Genomic DNA, 18,741 nt, shown 5'->3' on the forward strand with positions numbered 1-18,741 from the left:
CTTACAACCCTTGCCTGCTCCCCATCACTAAAGAAAAAGCCTGAGACCCCCTTGCATGACGTACAGGGGCCAGTACCATCTGGCCTTAGCCACCCCGCTCTGCACGCCCTCCTCTGAATAAGCCCTTATGAGAGCTGTTCCCTCTACCTAGACATTCTTTTCCATTTTTTTATATCAAGAATTCCTTGAGAAACACCAAAGCCCAAAGAAAAAGGAAATGAAATCATTGCCTCTGGAAAGCTCTCTCTAATATCCCTCAGACAAAATGAGTAACACTGTCCTTGGGTTCAGCTCAAACCACTGGCATTGCTTGGGTCGCCTTCATGGGTGCTCAGTAGGTGCTCAGCAAACACCTGTGCAGAGCAGATACAGAGTAACCGACATGATGGGAGACGAGCCTTTATGGAATCATGCTCTGGTGCAAAGTCTACCACTGCCCATGCCTTGCTCCATCCAGGGGCTTCAAAGCCGGTGAGGAGGAGGAAAGAAATCAAGGGTGATTCCTGTCCTTGTAAAAGGCGTCTCATGTACCACACCTCCTCAGCGCCCCCATCCACCACCCAGTGCTTGATGTGTTGCAGACCTCCTCCCAGTCCAGAGCAGAACATGAACTTGCCCTGGCTCTAACCACCCCAGAACCCAGAGGCAGGCAGTTGGACCCATTTCCCACTCTGATCTGGGGGTGAGACACCAAGCGGGGCAGAGCTGAAAGTCGGGGCCGGCATGCTTTCCAGCTCCCTAGCTTCCCCATCCAGAAATTGAGAAATATACATAGAGCTTCCAACGCATGGAAGGGAGACGCTGAGAACAGTCACAAGGATGGAAGGAAAGCTCCTAGTGGAGTTGTTCTCCCTTATCTCTGGGATTGGCCTCCTAGGAACAGGGCATGAAGTCTATGCCCAATTTCCCCTGGGAGCCAAGAAGCCATGTGGGGAAAAAAGGCTGACAGGCTGGAAATGTGCTCCCAATAACGGTCAGAGCCCCAGGGGGCTGAGGGCAGGGTAGGGGCACACACCCTGGGGCCACTATTCCCTTCCTTCCTTGCCTCCCCTCCTCCAGTGAGTGGAAGGCCACCTACATGTGAGGCACTGGGAAAGGGGAACACAGCATTCCCAGAAATGTGTCCCAGGATCCCACAGAGTTGTCCCATTTGGGTAGTCCTGAGAGGGCCCCGAGATCTCCTGCTGTACAAGTTTGACTTTGTAAGTATACATTGGATTTGGAGTCTGTAAACCTGGGTTCAAGTCTAAATCCAGGCACTTACTAGCCACATGACCCTGTGTAAGGCACTTCCCATCTCTGGGCCTCAGTTTGCTCAGGAACAAGAGGAAGTGAACTAAGGGAAAGAGAAGGTGAACCTCTGTGGTCTCTTGCAGTTCTGACTCTACAGCCCTCGGCGGTGCCAAAGTGGGGGAAAGGAGAGGAGGGGGAGTTACATGCGAGGTTCCTGCTCAGCTTAGCTCTTCCCCGGATGTAGCAAATGAATGACTGACTGGCTGTGTTAGCACTTCACCCTGTCCACCCAAGATGTGCCCGCACCGTGACTGAGGAAGGAGATTCCTGATCTTCATCTTGACTTCATATAAGAAAGATATAAGCAAGAAGACCCACAGAAGTTCAGGGGAGACTCAGAGACCATCTGGGCAATCCCCACAGTTTACAGGCAAGGGAGCTAAAGCCCGGGGAGACAGAGGCAGAGCCCAGGATGCTGGGTCTACCTTCACTGAATGACTGCAGGCTTCAGGGCCATCCTTTGCCTCTGACTCAGGGTGCCCAGAGCCACTGGGGCCAAAATGGTGTGACATGCTGAGATGCCCCTTAAGGTCAGGCCCACCCAGGTTCGGCAGGCTAGTGCATTGAAAGCACTTCCATGTTTACATATGCAAACAATGTCCTAAGATATTTTCCGTAAGTCACCCTATTCAATCCTCACTGTCCCTGTGAGATAGATACTACCACTAGCTCCATTTTACAGATGAGGAAACCAAAACACAGGCTTAAAATCCCCCAAGACCACAAGCTAGATAGAAAGAGGCAGAGCTATGCCAGAAACCAAGACTGGTCTGAGGCCAAAGCACTTAACTGCTGCTCTAAACTATTTCCCACTACAGGGTCCCATAAACAGCTTTAGTATAACATGATGGTTGAGATCAGAGGCTTTGGGGTCAAATCCAGGTTAAAAAGTGGGGGGATGTTAGGGAGAAGGGTTCAATAAACACAATTCATGTACTGCACATGGGAGCTGACTCTACAGAGCAACTGCTTGGGTCTAGGGGGCTCATCAGAGAAGCCGCCCAAAGGCGGAGTCAGAAGTGAGCTGGTAAATGTGAGAGCAGACGGATGGTGGGCAGGGCAGGCGATACTTTAAAAGAGAAAATCAGGGGGGAGGGTATAGCTCAAGTGGTAGAACCCATGCTTGGCATGCATCAGGTCCTGGGTTCAATCCCCAGTACTTCCTCTAAAAATTAAGAAATAAATAAACCTAATTACCTCCCCCCGCCAAAAATGGTTAATAAAAATAGAAAATCAGGGATCTGAACTCCACCTGGAAAATAACAATGTTCTGAGTTTCAGGGCCCCTGGGAAAACTCAGCTTGCTCCTTGCGGTCTCGTGTAAACACCAGCAGGGCACAGAAACAGCCCCTCACCCCACCCCTTCCAACCAGGTGAACCAGCTCTGACTTTGGACTCAAGATGAGCAGTGGCAAGTCAGTGGTGTGAGACGGAGACTTTCCAAAGGAAGAAGTGCAGGGCAATAAAAAAGCTGACCCCGCTTCTGCACGTGCGGTCTCATGCCCCTCGGCAGCTTTAAAATAGCGGCCACACAATGGAACTACCTGAGGAGCTTTTACAAAATATCAGTATCCTCTAGGGATGGGACCTGGAGACTGGTATGAAAAATTCACCAAGGGTCTGAATGTGCAGCCAGAATGGAGAACCCATACTTGGTTCATCGTCCACTGTGTCTCACCTAAAACTGCCTCTTAGACCCCCCACCAAGAAAGGTCCAGGGACCCGCAGCATCAGCATCGCCTGGGAGCTTGTTAAAAATGCAGAAACAGACTTCCAATGACAAGATAAATAAGCGGTAGGGATGTAACTGCAACATTATAAATATAATTAACACTGCTATATGTTTTATGCGAAAGTTGTTAAGAGTTCTCAGCACAAATAAAAAGATATTTTTTCTTTCTTTAACTGTATCTATATGAATGATGGATGTTCACTAAACTTATTGATAATTTGCAAGTCAAGTCATTGTGCATTAAATTTACGCAGTGCTGTATGTCAGTTATATCTCAATAAAACTGGAAGACAAACGAGGGGGAATGCCATATAATGACAGAAGCAGAGATTGAAGTGATGCAGCTGCAGACCAAGGAAGACAAAGGAGTGCCAGCAACCACCAGAAGCTAGGAAGAGGCAAAGGGGGATTCTCCCCAACAGGTTTCAGAGCGTATGGCCCTGTGATACACTGATATCTGTTCTTTTAAGCCACCCAGTTTGAGGTGCTTTGTTAGCACTCCTAGGAAACGAATACAAAGTAGGCTGAAGGATTAAGGCTCTAATGTGAGAGTTCCTACAAATAGGATGTTCCCACCTCCTATTCTCCGGTTTCTGATCGTCCAGTCCCTTGTCAGCACTCAAACACAACAGCCTTATAGCTGTCCATCCCTTCAAGGACTTTAGGATCCAGCGTGAAGTGGCAAGGAAAATTCTCTGCAGGGTGATACATGAAGAAACTCAGAGCCCTTGTCCCATGAACAGCCTGACAACAGCTCTCAAACCAGACACATATGATCAAAACCTAACTCTGCCTCCGCAGAAAGAGCGGCGACACGGATTACCCCAGTGTGGCCACAGCAACCGTCAGCGGCCCAGAAGGAAGTCTGCTCCCCTCCCACCCACACTGCCAAAGACAAACACAAAGGCTGGATCAAAGAGCAAGTCAGCCTTGGAAAACAATTTCAGAAAAGTCATAAAATCTTAAAAGGATCTTTGAGTGATGCCAACTGGATGCGGGTAAAAAAGAGATGCGAGGGCCAGGCTGTTTGGATATGAAAACAGTTGCTTTTAACAGGGAGTGAAGAACTATAAGGCATCCTCAGCAAAGGGGACACAACCACCTCCCTGTCTGCACCCCATGTTCACTGCAGCACCATTCACCATAGCCAAGATAGGAAACAATGTGTCTGTCAAGAAATGAATGGACAAATAAGATACAGTGTGTGTGTGTGTGTGTGTGTGTGTGTACACAGTGAAATATCATTCAGCCACAAGAAAGAAGGAAATCCTGCCATTTGCAACAACATGGATGGACCTGAGGGCATTATGTTAAGTGAAATAAACCAGACAGAGACAGACAAATACTGCATGATCTCATTTACATGTAGAATCTAAAAAAGCCAAACTCAGAGAAACAGAGACTAGAATGGTGGATACCAGGGGCCAGGGGCTGGGGATATGGGGAGATGTTGGTCAAAGGATATAAACTCCCAGTTCTAAGATGATCCTTGTTTTTTGTTGTTGTTGTTTTGTTTTAGAGGTGAGGGAATTAGGTTTATTTATTTATTTAATGGAGGTACTGGGGGTTGAACCCAGGACCTTGTGCATGCTAGGCATGCCCTCTACCACTGAGCTATACCTCAACCCCCAAGATATACTTCTTTTTACTGCCAAAAATTATAACATAAAATTTCATTTTTTGATATTACACTATCAAAGAAACCCATCAGTGTGAGGCTTTAAATTCAGCAGGACTGCCTGAAGTAGAGTTCAAATATTTAAGAATTTTTTAAATAGCCATTGTATAAAATTCAGTTTCACATGTTGATGGAAATGGACCTCAAGGTGAAGGCTGATGAGTTTTCCCAGGGGCCCTGAAACTCAGAATATTGTTGTTTTCCAGGTGGAGTTCAGATCCCTGATTTTCTATTTTAATTAACCATTTTTGGCGGGGGGAGGTAACCCATTCACCCCAGAGTATCCTGGGAGCACGCAGGGAAGCAGAGAAACTGCAGATCCCAGGGCACAAGCAGCTTGTCTTGCCTTCTTCTTGCTGGGCCACAAAGAGAGGCAGATCAGTGCATGGACAGGGTTCCAGGACCTCCCTACTCCAAGCCTGCTGATTGGAGTCAGGAACGTATATCCAGTAACAACGTGGAAGACCAGAGATGAGCTGATCAAGGATGAGCAATGGTCCCCAAGCCCTCACCTGGGGTCTAAGGCGCAAGACCCAGAGGCCTGCCTGTGGGCCCTCAGGAGGGATCGTGAGCAGCGGCCACCACGGCGACTCCTGACCCTGTCTCATCTTGGGATCCTTGGGTGGCCACCCTCCTTTCTTCAACCTTATAAATCTGCCCTCTAGATTGGAGGGCTAGATGTGGAGTCAAAACCCCAGTCAACATAAGTCTGCTTTTCTTCTTCTCTGAATCCGACACTGACAAGAAGAAAACATTTTATGAGAAAAAAAGAGAAGCTATAAATTCAGACGAGGTTTGAGATTAACTGAATTCTCCCTTTTTGCTATCACCCTCTTTGGTTTCCATGACTGGGAAAGCATGAGTAGTCTACATCCCTTAGCCAAGTATCTGAACCTTTCCTAACTCAGAGCCACGGCACACCCAGAGGAATAGGTGATAGTTAGATGGATAAGTGGCTTAATTAATGGATGGATGAACTGGTAGACAGGAAATGCTGTAAGGAGAGTGGGACAGAGGCAGAGACAGAGAGAATAAACTACTAACAGACAGCCAGTAAGGCCAGAGCTGGAACTGTCTCTTTAGAAATGTCAGGAAAAAGAGTGTGACTTCCAGGAGGCTGCCTGGGTGTACATTGAACAATATTCAAATGGCCAGAAAAAGCAACAACAAAAAATCATTGTCACTGAACTACAAAAGAGAAAATGAAATAATTATGAACTTCAGTCATTAGAAATAGAAGAGGAAATCAAATGGAAAGAGAGACCAATGAAAAAACTTAAACTCTGTCTACAACCAGGTTCAAAGTCAGGTTCAAACCAATCAGCAAAACTCCTGAGAGAAGCCATGGGCTCTTCTTGTGGCTGCAAGAAATCTGCAAATAGCAGATTTGTCCCTGCAGCCAAGATGTCCTCTGTAGTTTAGGAAATCAGAGCCCAGGGAAGAAACCAGAGCCAAGGTCACTGCTGCACATCGCCGGGGAGGAGGGAGGATGGAGAAAGAGGTCATCTGTTTTGAGTAGGGATGGCAGGGAAGCAGTACAGAGAAGGGGAGGGGAACACACACAGGCCTTTGGGTTTGCATCTCTGCCAGCTGGCACCTGTGCCGGTAAGCAAGTTGCCTCCTTTCTCTGAACCTCTGCTTCCTCACTTATGAAGAGTGCCTTTCTCCTGATGCTGTTTCACGGTTACAGATTCTGTGTAAAGGGGCCTGTCCTGCGATCAGTGAATGCTGTCGTCACGGATGTCCAGCCCTGCAGCCCTGCTCAGCCTGGCCCAGGCTGGGGCCTCTGACCCCATGTGCAGGCTCTGAGCCCCTCTCACACCCAGAGCAAAGGCAGCTCCAGATGGAAACTGGAAACCAAGCCTGCCTTGCGCTGTCCCACCCTCATGGGGTTGCCCCAGCATTAGAGGTGGGCCTTGGCCCTGGTATCTGCCTCTAATGCCTTGTTCTCAAAAATGGCTCCATAGTCTTTGCTGAATGTGTACTGAACACCTGTTAGCTCAGGTCCCTCCTCCAACAGACGTCCTGCCTGGCTGCCACCTTGCTCTCACGGGCTCTTTCCCAGGGACAGGAACCCCGGTTTGGTGGCAGAGGCTGTGTTTTTCAGAAAGAGACGCCCAAGCCAACAGAATCCTAAGTTCAGGCACACCTCGTTTTACTGACCTTCGCTTTCTTGTGCTTCACAGATTGTACGTTTTTTACGAATTAAAGGTTTGTGGCAACCCTGAGTTGTATGATGATTAGAATTTTTAGCCATAAAGTGTTTTTAGTTAAGATATATCTACATTGTTTCTTTAGACATACTGGTACTGCACATTTAATAGACTACAGTATAGTGTAAACATAGCTTTTACACGCACTGAGAAACAAAAAAATGTATACGCCTCACTTGGTTGTGATGTTCCCTTTACTTTGGTGCAATATCTCCAAGGTCTGCTCTGTTTCCTACATCAGGGTTCCTGCAGGTGACTTCTGCCCACTTCAGCCCCCATCACTTCATTCCAGGCCCACCCCAGCTTCAGGCTGCCTGCCAGAGCTCGCCAGACACCTCCTGCCTGCCTGCCACATCTTTCTCCCTCTGCAGCATCAGACCGCCCTGCACATCTGCTGTGTGATCTTGGGCAAGTTCCTTCACCTCTCTGAACCTCTTCTGTAGAATGAGGATAATAACAACTTCACCAGACCATGGAGGAAATTCAAGGGATGCGAGGGATGGTGTGCGTCCTGAGCCTAGCACAGTAATCTGGCACAAAAGGATTGTTCCCGAAAGACCAGCTCCCTCCCTTTTGCCTCCTCGCATCCAGATGGCCTGCTACCAGTCATGCCTAGCTAAATCCAGAGATGTGACAGCGGTCATTAAAACAAATTTGTCACTCAATTCTGTAGCCAGGTGGCACATGACAGCTTTTAATTTTTCACATGAAAAATGGCTCTGCTAATTGAAAAACATCAAAAAGACTGAGGTTTACACAAATGTTCAGCTCTGTTTATTTTTTCTAATTTACTTTTCAGCAGTCAGTAAGAACCTAATGAGCTCTCATTTACGCTTCCTCCCTATTTACAGATATTAGTGCCTGTGGTGTTCTAGATGTGTGTACAGTCGTCCTTTAGTGCCCGCAGGGGATTAGTTCCAGGGTCCACCTGCACCCCCGCCCTTCCCTGCAGATACCAAAATCCTCGGCTGCTCCAGTCCCTCACAAAAAACAGCACAGTATTTGCATATAACCTACTCACATCCTTCCGTATACTTTAAACTGTTTCTAGATTACTTTTAATACCTAATGCAAGGTGGGTGCTATGTGATAGTTGTAAATGCAAGGTAAATGTTATGTAGATGGTTACTAGGGGGCGGAAAATTCAAGTTTGATTTTTGGAACTTTCTGGAATTTTTTTTCAAATATTTTTGATCTGCCGTTGGTTGAACAGATACAGTGAGTCGACTGCACTGAGAGCATTCAGCCTGGGCTGCACAGCCAGCAGGGAACATTTACAACACCCAAGTGAATTCCAGATGGGAATCACTGCTCCTAGCAACTGGTTGATACACTCACTGTTCATCAGGAAAACACCTCTGCTGGTTCCTGACATCAGCTGGACTCTGTTTTTCCTTTTTCTTGGCAAAGATTTTTCTATCTCAGAAAGTCTTTTTATTCTTTCAGTTGGTATGAAATAAAAACAGGGAACATTTACTGAGCAGTTACCCTGTGTGGGGCACGGTGCTGTGCACTTTACATGGATCATCTCATTGCACACTCATCACAACACTATGAGGAAGGCTCCACCATTAACCCTGTGTTCCGATGAGGGAAATGAGACACAGAGGGAGATTATAAATCCAGACACTCAGGTCTCTCTGGGTCCAGAGCCCATTTTTTCTCACTGCATTCTTTTCAACAAGCACTCTCTTTTCAACAACCACTGGTGACCTCTGCTCTTTGAGGAGAGAGAGACGTGGAGGAAACAGTACTGGGTCAGGTGAGGAGACCACAGTTCAAGTCCCACATCTGCCAAGAGCCCCCATGACCTTGAGCAAGCCCTTTGCCTCTAAGTTTAGAGGTCTGGGTAGGGGGGCAGTGAGAACGCTGACACTTGTGTCTCTTCCCCTCCAGCTGACCAGCCACCAAAATAATCAGAGTTATCATTTTTATTCGTGTCCAGCTTTGCACCCAATATCCCCCGGAAGGAAGATCCCTCTGGCAAAGCTAGAAGGCCAAACACAAATTGGACTGAAGCCCCAAAATTAGACCTTCGAACCCCCAGGACCATGAAGACGTCCTTGGTGCGGAACAGAGCTCTTTCAATCCAGGGGCAAACAGGTCAAAAAGACAGAGTGGAGACACCAGGAACCATGCCTGCCAGTAAGACATGACTTAAACCATTCCTCTGGTTTAAAGGAAGCAGAGGATTGAAACAAGAAGGCGGAGAGGAGTAAGCTTACCCTGCAGCATTTCCCTGAGCAGAGAGCTGTAATAGCAAAAGTTCCCTCCTCTACAGGCCAAGGTGAGCGCCTGGGGAGAGAAGGAGGAAGAACCCCTTAAATTTCTTCTCCTGTAAAGGAAAGGGCTGGACCACTGAGTGGATGAACTGGAGTCACGTCAGCAGTTATGGGAAGTGATGGACACAGGAGGTGTGGTTGTACCTGGTGCAGGCTGCAGGTGCAGTAGGGGAGAGGTTGGAGTTTCTGAATCAGAAAAATGGAAGATAATGCCCTTGGGGGTAAGGACCCTGTCTCATTCATTTGTGAATTCACTGAACCCAGCAGGGATGGGGTCTGGCTCAGGGTCAGACTCCATCAGTATCCATTAAAGGAACAACAGAATGAATAGGACTGTGGCTTGAGCACCGTCCTGAGACAGTGGGCTCACAGGGCTGCTCTGAGACTTGATTCATGCGCCTTGTGGTTCTGCAGGGATATTAGCTTGTGCTGTACCTGTTTATTTTGACTCCCAATCACTAATTAACGGCCAAGGTGGCAGCAGTCTCTGAAACAGTTGTTTGTGGGGAAACTCACTCAGGAGATCAGTGTGCTACAGCTCAATCAATTGCATAGTCGCTGACCTTAGGCCTTGAGAAGGTGTTGGGAATTCAGCCTGGAACCCTGGGCCCCTGACCCCCGCTCTGCTCCAGAGTTCTGTCGCTGTGCCGTGGGGCAGGGGAGGGGGCTGCCACGGAGGCCGAGCCACACCAGCACAGGGCTCTGTGAGGACCCCCGCTGTGGCCCACAGTCAGATGCCTTCTTATGAACTGGGTTTGTCAACCACTCCTTGCCTACAAGCACTGAATCACCACCCTCTTCTTGGATTTCAAACACAAATGCCAAGCACATACAAAAATAATACACATAGGCTATCTCTTGCTCTTTCTCATTTTAAAATTTATTTCCCAACTTTATTGAGGAATAAATAAACAATTGACAAATATAATTATATAGATTTAAAATTTGATGATTCAATATACATATACATTGTGAAATGATTACAAAGATAAAGATCATTAATACATCTCGATCTTGACAACTGAACCAGCGAGTTCACACAGCTCAGTAAGTACCTAAGCCCCGTGTGACCTGTCCCAGATCCCCCCTGGGCAGAGGGAGTTAGAGCTTTGCGGAGGATGTGATGTTCAAGCTGAGCCCTGAAAGCTGAGTGAGCAGGAGAGGGCTGAGGGGAGGGGAAGGTGACTCGCTACAGGGAGAGGACCCAGCACTTTTGAAGTCTTTGAAGTGAGCGAACTTAATGATACTACCTTTCGCCCTGCAAACCCCATTCACATGGATGCAAGGGGATTTCTCCAGAACAATGATCTTTGATCATCTAAGGGAGCTCAGGACCAGAAAAAAACTCACTCCACTTCCTAAAGGCATACTCCCCTCCAGTTGTGTGTGTTGTGGGGGGGGGGGGAGGCGGGGGGGAGGTGGGCGGAGAGGAGAAGACGATGGGCAGGGGATGTGAGGGGAAGAACAGGAGAAGAGATCTATTCCTTCCCCTTTCCAATATTCCAAAATCTGTTCTGCAGGTCACTCATCATGAGAGATGCTCCATGAAAGGAGTTCTGAGCCCAAATAAATTTGGGGAATACCACATGCTATGTCCTCCTCTTGACAATGCACACAGCTTGTTAACAATTTAAGACCTCAAGAAGACTTGTGTTAAAGAATACAGGTTCTCCAAACTCATCTGACTACTTTTTCATGCAATACCTATTTAACAATCCACAGAAACTGCATCAGGGAAAGACGGCCATAAATTAACTTAAACAGCCACGTGGAAAGTGCCAGCTCTGACATCAGCCCCAAGGACCAAAGGCTCTTTAATAGAACAGTCTATTGTTAGAAGTTCCCTACGTAGCCCCACAAGCATTGCAAATGTCCCGGTCAAGCCCCAGGCTTAAGGAGCCCATCCCAAGATGAGCGGGCCTGGAATGAGGCACACGCGCACCATTTGATCCCTGGGAAGAAGGAGGAAGAGGCATGACGCGGCCTGGCTTAACAGAGATTTACTTCCTCAGCATCCTTTGGAATGGATAGACTGCATGACTGAGCCAGGCTTTGTTCAATCTCACAGCAATTTGCCAGGAGTGAGAGGAAGCGCTTAGTAGAGCAAGTTGGTCAGTCCTGGATGATTACTTCTTATTCCAGAACACTTACGATAGAGGTAAAATGGGTTATGCTGCTGTAAAAAATATGACTCTCTCCAAACAGTAACACATGAATTCCCAACCAGAGCCATCAAGGCCAGAGCCAAAAGCAGGCCAGGCATAGGAGCTATGCGGAGGGCATTTCTGCCCTGTCAGACAGCACTGTCTTCAAACAGAATTGAAACAGACAAGAAAGGGCTAGATAAGTGGGGAGTGATGGGATGCCCTGGGGACAAGTACCTACTTAGCAGTCTGAGTTCATCCCAAAAGAATAACCTGAGGGGGTGACAGAGACAACCGCACATCTGCCTTCTACCTGGAGCCCCGGTACCACTGGCATTCCTAAAAGAACAAGGACCTCTGAACCTTAGCACTGCTGACACTTCAGGTGGCTCATTCTTCCCTGTGGGGGCGTCCTGGGCACAGTAGGGGGTTTAGCAGCATCCTTGACCTCTACCCAGTAGAGGCCAGTAACAATGGTTCCCCTCCTCCAAGTTGTGGCAACCCTGTCTCCAGACTTTGCCAAATGTCCCCAGGGTGTAGGAAGTGGGGGCAAAGTCACTGCTAATTGAGAACCACAAGACTAAAGCAATATGGATGTTGGAGGGGTCCCACCAGGTCCCTGAATCAGCCCATCTCCAAGAGAACACTGTGCTCAAGACTGGCCTCTCCCAGAAAGCAAAGTGTTCGGAGACGGTCACTGTTGCCCTCTTCTGGATGCTGAGGGAGTAGGAGTGGCCTGACTCCCTGGACATGCCGTCCAGTGGCTGGCACCACAGCAATGTGCCCCTCCTGCTCTGCAGAGGACAGCCAGCACAGGGGATAGAAGCCAGCATGGGGGATAGAAGCCAACAGATGTCAGAGAGCTTTCCTGATGAACCAGGGAGCCATTCCAGGCAGCCCTTCCTTTTCCCCTCCCTGGCTTCCAGATGGTTTAAAATAAAAAGATGTCTTGTAAGATTCAAGGAGGCCCAGTAGAAAAAGTTTAAGAACTCTTCCTCAAAATAAAGCTGCTCATTGTTCCTCCCATGGCAACCAACAGGTGACATTGCTATACAGGGGCCTGAGCCGGCTTCCTACAATTTGCTAATAACCTCCTGTTGATAGCCACCGCCTGTGCACGACAGAGCAGGAGGAATGCCTTGGCTTGGAGTTGGATGCTGTGGCAGAGGTTCGGACGCTGACATCTGCTCAAGGCTTCTTCATTTCAGTAGCCCCTGGTTTTCTCTCCACCATAAACGAAGAAAATACCAGTACCCACCTCACTGGTTTGTTTCAAGGTTTAAATGGGAAATGTGTGTGAACACTGCAAACCTGGAGCATGAGGTTGTTTTTACTAACTTAAGAAGTATCACAAAAGTTTTAAAGCAAATCAATTTAACTTTTCTTTCTTTTCTTTTCTTTTCTTTTTTTTTTTTTTTTTTTTTTTTGGAGGTGGGGATTGTTAGGTTTATTTTTAATGGAGGTGCTGAGGGTTGAACCCAGGACCTCGTGCATGCTAAGCATGTGCTCTACCACTTGAGCTGCACCCTCCCCCACGAATCAATTTTAATTCACTCACAAGTAGATGCTGTGAAGACATTTGCAGAGAAGACGGGGAAGGAATGCCTACTTTGAATATAGTGAGTAAGAGCAGCTAAGATGGTAGGAAAAATGTAGGACAGTGTTCCTAAGATTTTAAGAGTGAATGCTTAGAGTTCCCAAGATGGCAGAGGAGGAAGACCCTGAGCGCACCTCCTCCCATGGGCACACCAAAATCACGCTTACAGAACAGCTATTTACGAAAAAGGCCTGGACCTACCAGAAAATATCTTCTACAACTAAAGATAGAAAGAGGGAACCACAGTGAGGCAGGCAGGAGGGGCAGAGTCACAGCACAGCCAAGACCCGCATCCCAGAGCGGGCAACCCACAAATGGGAGATCAGTTACAACTACACAGGTTGCTCCCCAGGAGTGAAGGTTCTGAGCCCCACATCGGGTCCCGCAGCCCGGGGGTCCTTTGCCATGAAGATGAGCCCCCAGAACTGGCTTTGAAGGCCAGTGGGCTTCACTTTGGGGAGACCCAGCAGGCTGTGGGAAATAGTGACTCCACTTTTAAAGGACACACACAATATCTCACACACTCCAGGACCCAGAGAAGAAGCAGTCATTTGAAAGGATGCTGGGTCAGACCTACTTGCTGATCTTCGAGAGTCTCCCAGAGAGGCAAGACGTGACTGCAGCTCACCCTAGGGCACAGCCCAGAGTGGCAGCCATTTTGGAGAGCTTGCTCTATCACGTGGACACCAGTGGCACCGGCAAGTGTCATTCTGGAATCCTCCCTCGAGCTAAGCCTTGGGACCCAGCCCTACCCTTCAGACCAGTTTAAAAGCACAAGTAATGGGAAGCCTTAGGCCAAGCAACTAACTGGGCAGAGACACAGCCCCACCCACTAGCAGACAGGCTGCTTGAAGTTCCCTTGATCCCACAGCTAACCCTAGACACAGATCTGCCCACTAGAGGGCCCAGGGCCCAACCCCACATACCAGTGCACAGGCACTAGGAATGGCACCTGCAAGAGCCCTGCAGCTAGAGATCCTGGGACCCAGCTCCACCCACAAGAAGGCAGGCACCAGGCCCAGAATCCCCTGGGCCCCAGTCCCACCCACCAGCAAGCCTGCTCTAGCCTCAGGACCAGCCTCACCCACCAGTGGGCAGACACCAGCTTTAAGATGCTTTAAGCCCCTTAGTCAGCCACCCTGGGATCTGATTCCACACACCAGTGGACCAACACAAGCTTCAGGATCCAAGGGCCCTACAGCCAAAGACCCCAGGACCAGGCTTTGCATACCAGTGAGCCAGCACTTCCCCTAAGACATGCTGGGCCTTAGTCCTACCCACCATCAGGCTTAAACAACCCCAGGACCCCAGGAGACCCAGCCCAACTCACCAACAGGCCAACACTAGCTCCAAGACAAAACAGATCCCTCAGCCAGTTGCCCTAGGATCCAGCCCCACTCACCAGCAGACTAGCAGCAGGTATGGAACACCCCAGAACCCACAGGCAGTCATATGAGGAACTGGACCCACCCACCAGCAGGCTGACACTAGACCCAAGAACTCTGGCCCTGCAACCACCCACCTAGCTCTGCCCATCAGTAGAACACCACTAGCCCCGGGACACCACGAAGCTCCACAGCCAGTTGCTTATCATCCAGCCCATCACCAATCAGCAGCTGGAAGCCTCTGCGCAAGGCAGGCTCTGGAAACCGACTGGACCAGGGGGGCAGCCATGCCTACCAGAGCACACATAGCAGTCTGCCTGCCACAAGAGAAGGACCCAGACAGCCTACAATCAGGGCACCCCTAAAGCATATAACTCTGGTGACCAGAGGGGTTTGTGCTGCTGGGACAGATAGGACATCTCCTACAAAAGGCCACTTCTCCAAGGTCAGGAAATATAACCAACCACCAGATACACAGCAATAGAAACAGCAAATTAAGCAAAATGAGGTGACAGAGGAACATGTTCCAAAGGAACAAGATAAAAGCCCAGAAGAAAAACTAAGTGAAGAGAAGACAGGCAATCTACCTGATACAGAGTTCAAGGTTAGATGATCAAAGAGCTCAGGAGGAGACTGGATGAACAGAGTGAGAAGTTGGAAGTTATTAACAAAGAGCTAAATGTACATGTGTGTGTGTGTGTGTGTGTGTGTGTGTGTGTGTGTGTGTGTAACTGAATCACTGTGCTGTACACCAGAAACTAACACTGAAAATCAACTATACTTCAAATAAATAAATAAATAAGAACCAAAAAGAGATGAAGAATACAAAAACTAAAATGAAAAATACACTAGAAGGAATCAACACTAGATGAAATGATACAGAGGAACATATCAGCAAGCTGGAAGACAGAGTGATGGAAAGCACTGATGCAGAACAGAAAAAAGATAAATATATCTATAATGACAGTTTAGGAGTCCTCTAGGATAACATTCACATTACAGGGAGAAGAGAAGAGAGGAAAAGAGAAAGGGGCAGAGAACTTGAAACTTGAAAACTTCCCTAACCCAGGAAAGGAAACAGACATTCAAGTCCAGTCATCACAGAAAGTCCCAAGAGGATCAACCCAAAGAGGACCACACCAAAATATACTGTAATTAAAATGGCAAAAAACTAAAGGTAAAGAGAGACTATTAAAAGTGGTGAGGAAAAGCAACAAGTTACTTCCAAGGGAACTCCCATAAGGCTACAGCCTGACTTCTCAGCAGAAACGCTGAAGACCAGAAGGAGATGGCATGATATGTTTAAAATGATAAAGGGGGAAAACCTTCAATAAGAACACTCTCCCCAGCAAGGATCTCATTCAGATTTGATGGAGAGATCAAAAGTTTTATAGAAAAGCAAAATCTGAAAGAGTTCAGCACCATCAAACCAGCTTTACAATAAATGTTAAAGGAACTTCTCTAAGTGAAAAAGAAAAGGCCACATCTAGAAACGTGAAGATTATGAAAGGAAAACTCTCATCAGTAAAGGCAAATATGTAGTAAATCAACCACGTACAGAGCTAAAAGACAAAGGTTAAAAAGACAAAAGTAGTAAAATCATCTACATCTACAATAAGCAGTTAAGGGATAAACAAAACAGATGTAAAATATAATATCAAAAGCAGTAATCATGCAGGGAGGGGAGTAAAAATGCAGGGTGGTTAAAATGCATTTAAATTAAGAGATCAGGAACTTAAAATAATCATTTTTTATATATGTATAAAACACTACATATAAACCTCATGGTAACCAAAAATCCGTAATAGATGCACACGAAAAGGAATCCAAACATAACACTAAAGATAGTCATCAAATCACAAGGGAAGAGAACAAAAGAAGAAAGGAAGAAAAAGAACTACAAAAACAATTAACAAAGTGGCAATAAATACATACCTATCCATGACTACTTGAAATTTAAATGGACTAAGTGCCTCAATCAAAAGACACAAATCTGTATCCAGTGGATGAATGGATACAGAAACAAGACCCATACATATGCTGCCTACAAGACTCACTTCAGATACAAAGACATACGTGGATTGTTAGTGAGGGGGTGGAAACAGGTATTCCCTTCAAACGGAAGTCGTAAGACAAAACAGACTTAAACAAAGACTGTTACAAGAGACAAAGAAGGACATCACATAATGGTCAAGGGACCAATCCCAGAAGACGATATAACAATTGTAAATATATATGGCCCAACACAGGACCACCTAAATGCACAAAGCAGATATTAACAGACATGAAGGGAGAAAACGGCAGTGACACAGTAACAGTAGGGGACTTCAGCGCTCCACTTACATCAGTAGACAGAGCACCCAGACAGGAAGTCAGTAAGGAAACACAGGCCTTAAACAACACTTTAGACCAAGAGCACTTTCAGGGGTGGGGGATTAAGTGGTGCTATTAAATATAAAATAAGCTACAAGGATATATTGTGCAATACAGACAATATCGCCAATATTTTATAGTAACTATAAATGGAGTATAACCTTTAAAAATTGTGAATCACTATATTGTACACCTGTAACTTATGTAATATTGTACATCAACTATACTTCAGTTAAAAAAATGACCGCACGTAATAAGCGTTGGTGAGGATGCAAAGAAAAGGAAACCTGGTGCACTGTTGTTGGGAATGTAAATTGGTGCAGCCCCTATACAGCACAGTATGGAGCGTCCTCAAAAAACTAAAACTAGAACTTTACCGTACGATCCAGCAATTCCAATTCTGAGTATATATCCGAAGAAAATGAAAGCATTAATTCAAAAAGATACATGCACCCATTGTTCATAGAAGCATTATTTAAATAGCCAAGACATTAAAGTAACCTAAGTGCCCATCAGTAGATGAATAGATAAAAAAGATGTGATTGAGATACAAACATGCACACAATAGAATACTACTCAGCCACAAAACAGAATTAAATTTCACCATTTGCAACAATATGAATGGACTTGGAGGGTATTAGACGTAGTGAAATAAGTTAGAGAAAGGCAAATACTGTGTGTTATCACTTATATGTGGGATCTAAAAAATACCACAAGCGAATGAATATAACAGGAAAGAAACAGACTCACAGTACAGAGAGCAGAACAGTGGTTGTCAGTGGGGAGAAGGAAGGGGAGAGGGGCAAAATCGGGGTAGGAGATTAAGAGGTGCAAACTACGTGTGTAAAGTAAATAAGCTACAGGGATATATTGTACATCACAGGGAATATAGCCAATATTTTATAATCACTATAAATAGAGTATAATCTATGAAATTTTGAACCACTGTTTTACACCTGAAACTAATATAATATTGTAAATCAACTATACTTCAATGAAAAAAATATTTTAAGAATGAATATTAAAACAGCTCAGATTCTTAGGTACACTGAGAAAATATAGCATTCATCGCTCTTCAGAGTGGTCCTTTCTGTCCCATTTTTTCCACTTCTTCAGACGTTTATTCTCTGTTCCCCTCTTTCACCTCATTTCTCTTGTTGCTCGGGCCCCTTGAGCATACTTAATCATCTTTGCCAGCCTCATCCAGAGCCCCTGTGAAGCACACACCAGTCATTGTACCAAGAAGATGACTACGGGTGTAGGAGGGAGAGAGGAAGAGGGAAACCGCACCCAGTCTCTCTGGAGCTTTAAACCTCAGACTGGACACACAAACCTGCAAGTGGGAAGGAGAGCTGACATCTCGCGGGGACCCAGCACGTTCCAGGAACCGTGCTTCTCACAGCTCCTCATCTCTCATCCGTGCAGCGCTCCTAAGGAGGGCAGCCTTTCCCAAAGGGTGCGTTCCGTGTGACTCGAGTCTGTTCCTTCATTCATTCATTCAGCCACTGTTTACTGTGTTTTCTCTAGGTGCCAGACACCGGTCTTGGTAGAGATAAAAGCAAATATATAGAAGCAGTGACTGCTATTTGCCAGATACTTCTTTCTGCATGTTAACACATTTAATCATAACTTTATAAAGAAGATATTATCATTGTCAGCTCAATGGTACAGATGATAAGACTGAGGCACAGAGTTAACTTATTGCCCAAAGTCACACAACAGGTGTAACAGGCAGGCTCTCCGATGGCCCCCTCGTTACCCCTGTCCCCTAGTGCTCATGCCTTAGCAGGTCTCTCCCCTTGAGTGTGGGCTGGACAAGTGGCTGCTTCCAACCAAGAGAATATGGCAAAGGGGCCAGGCAGGCTGTCATTTCCGTGATTCAGCTATGTAAGGTGGTAACTTCCACCCTGTTAGCGGATTTGATCCCTTGCTGGATCTGAGGAAGCAGGCTGCCATGTTGGAGAGGCACACACAGCAAGAAACTGGGGGCAGCTTCCAGCCAACAGCCCACAGGAAACTCAATCCTGCCGACAACCACGTGGGC

The 18,741-nt window shown here is 46.7% G+C and overlaps 1 pseudogene; it reads left to right on the forward strand.

Moving 5' to 3' along the window:
- LOC141573534 (SCAN domain-containing protein 1-like) overlaps positions 1–18,741 on the forward strand; it is a 44,813-nt pseudogene that overhangs the window by 16,657 nt on the left and 9,415 nt on the right.

Source organism: Camelus bactrianus, chromosome 16 (genome assembly GCF_048773025.1).
Source record: "Camelus bactrianus isolate YW-2024 breed Bactrian camel chromosome 16, ASM4877302v1, whole genome shotgun sequence".
NCBI classification, from domain to species: Eukaryota; Metazoa; Chordata; class Mammalia; order Artiodactyla; family Camelidae; genus Camelus; species Camelus bactrianus.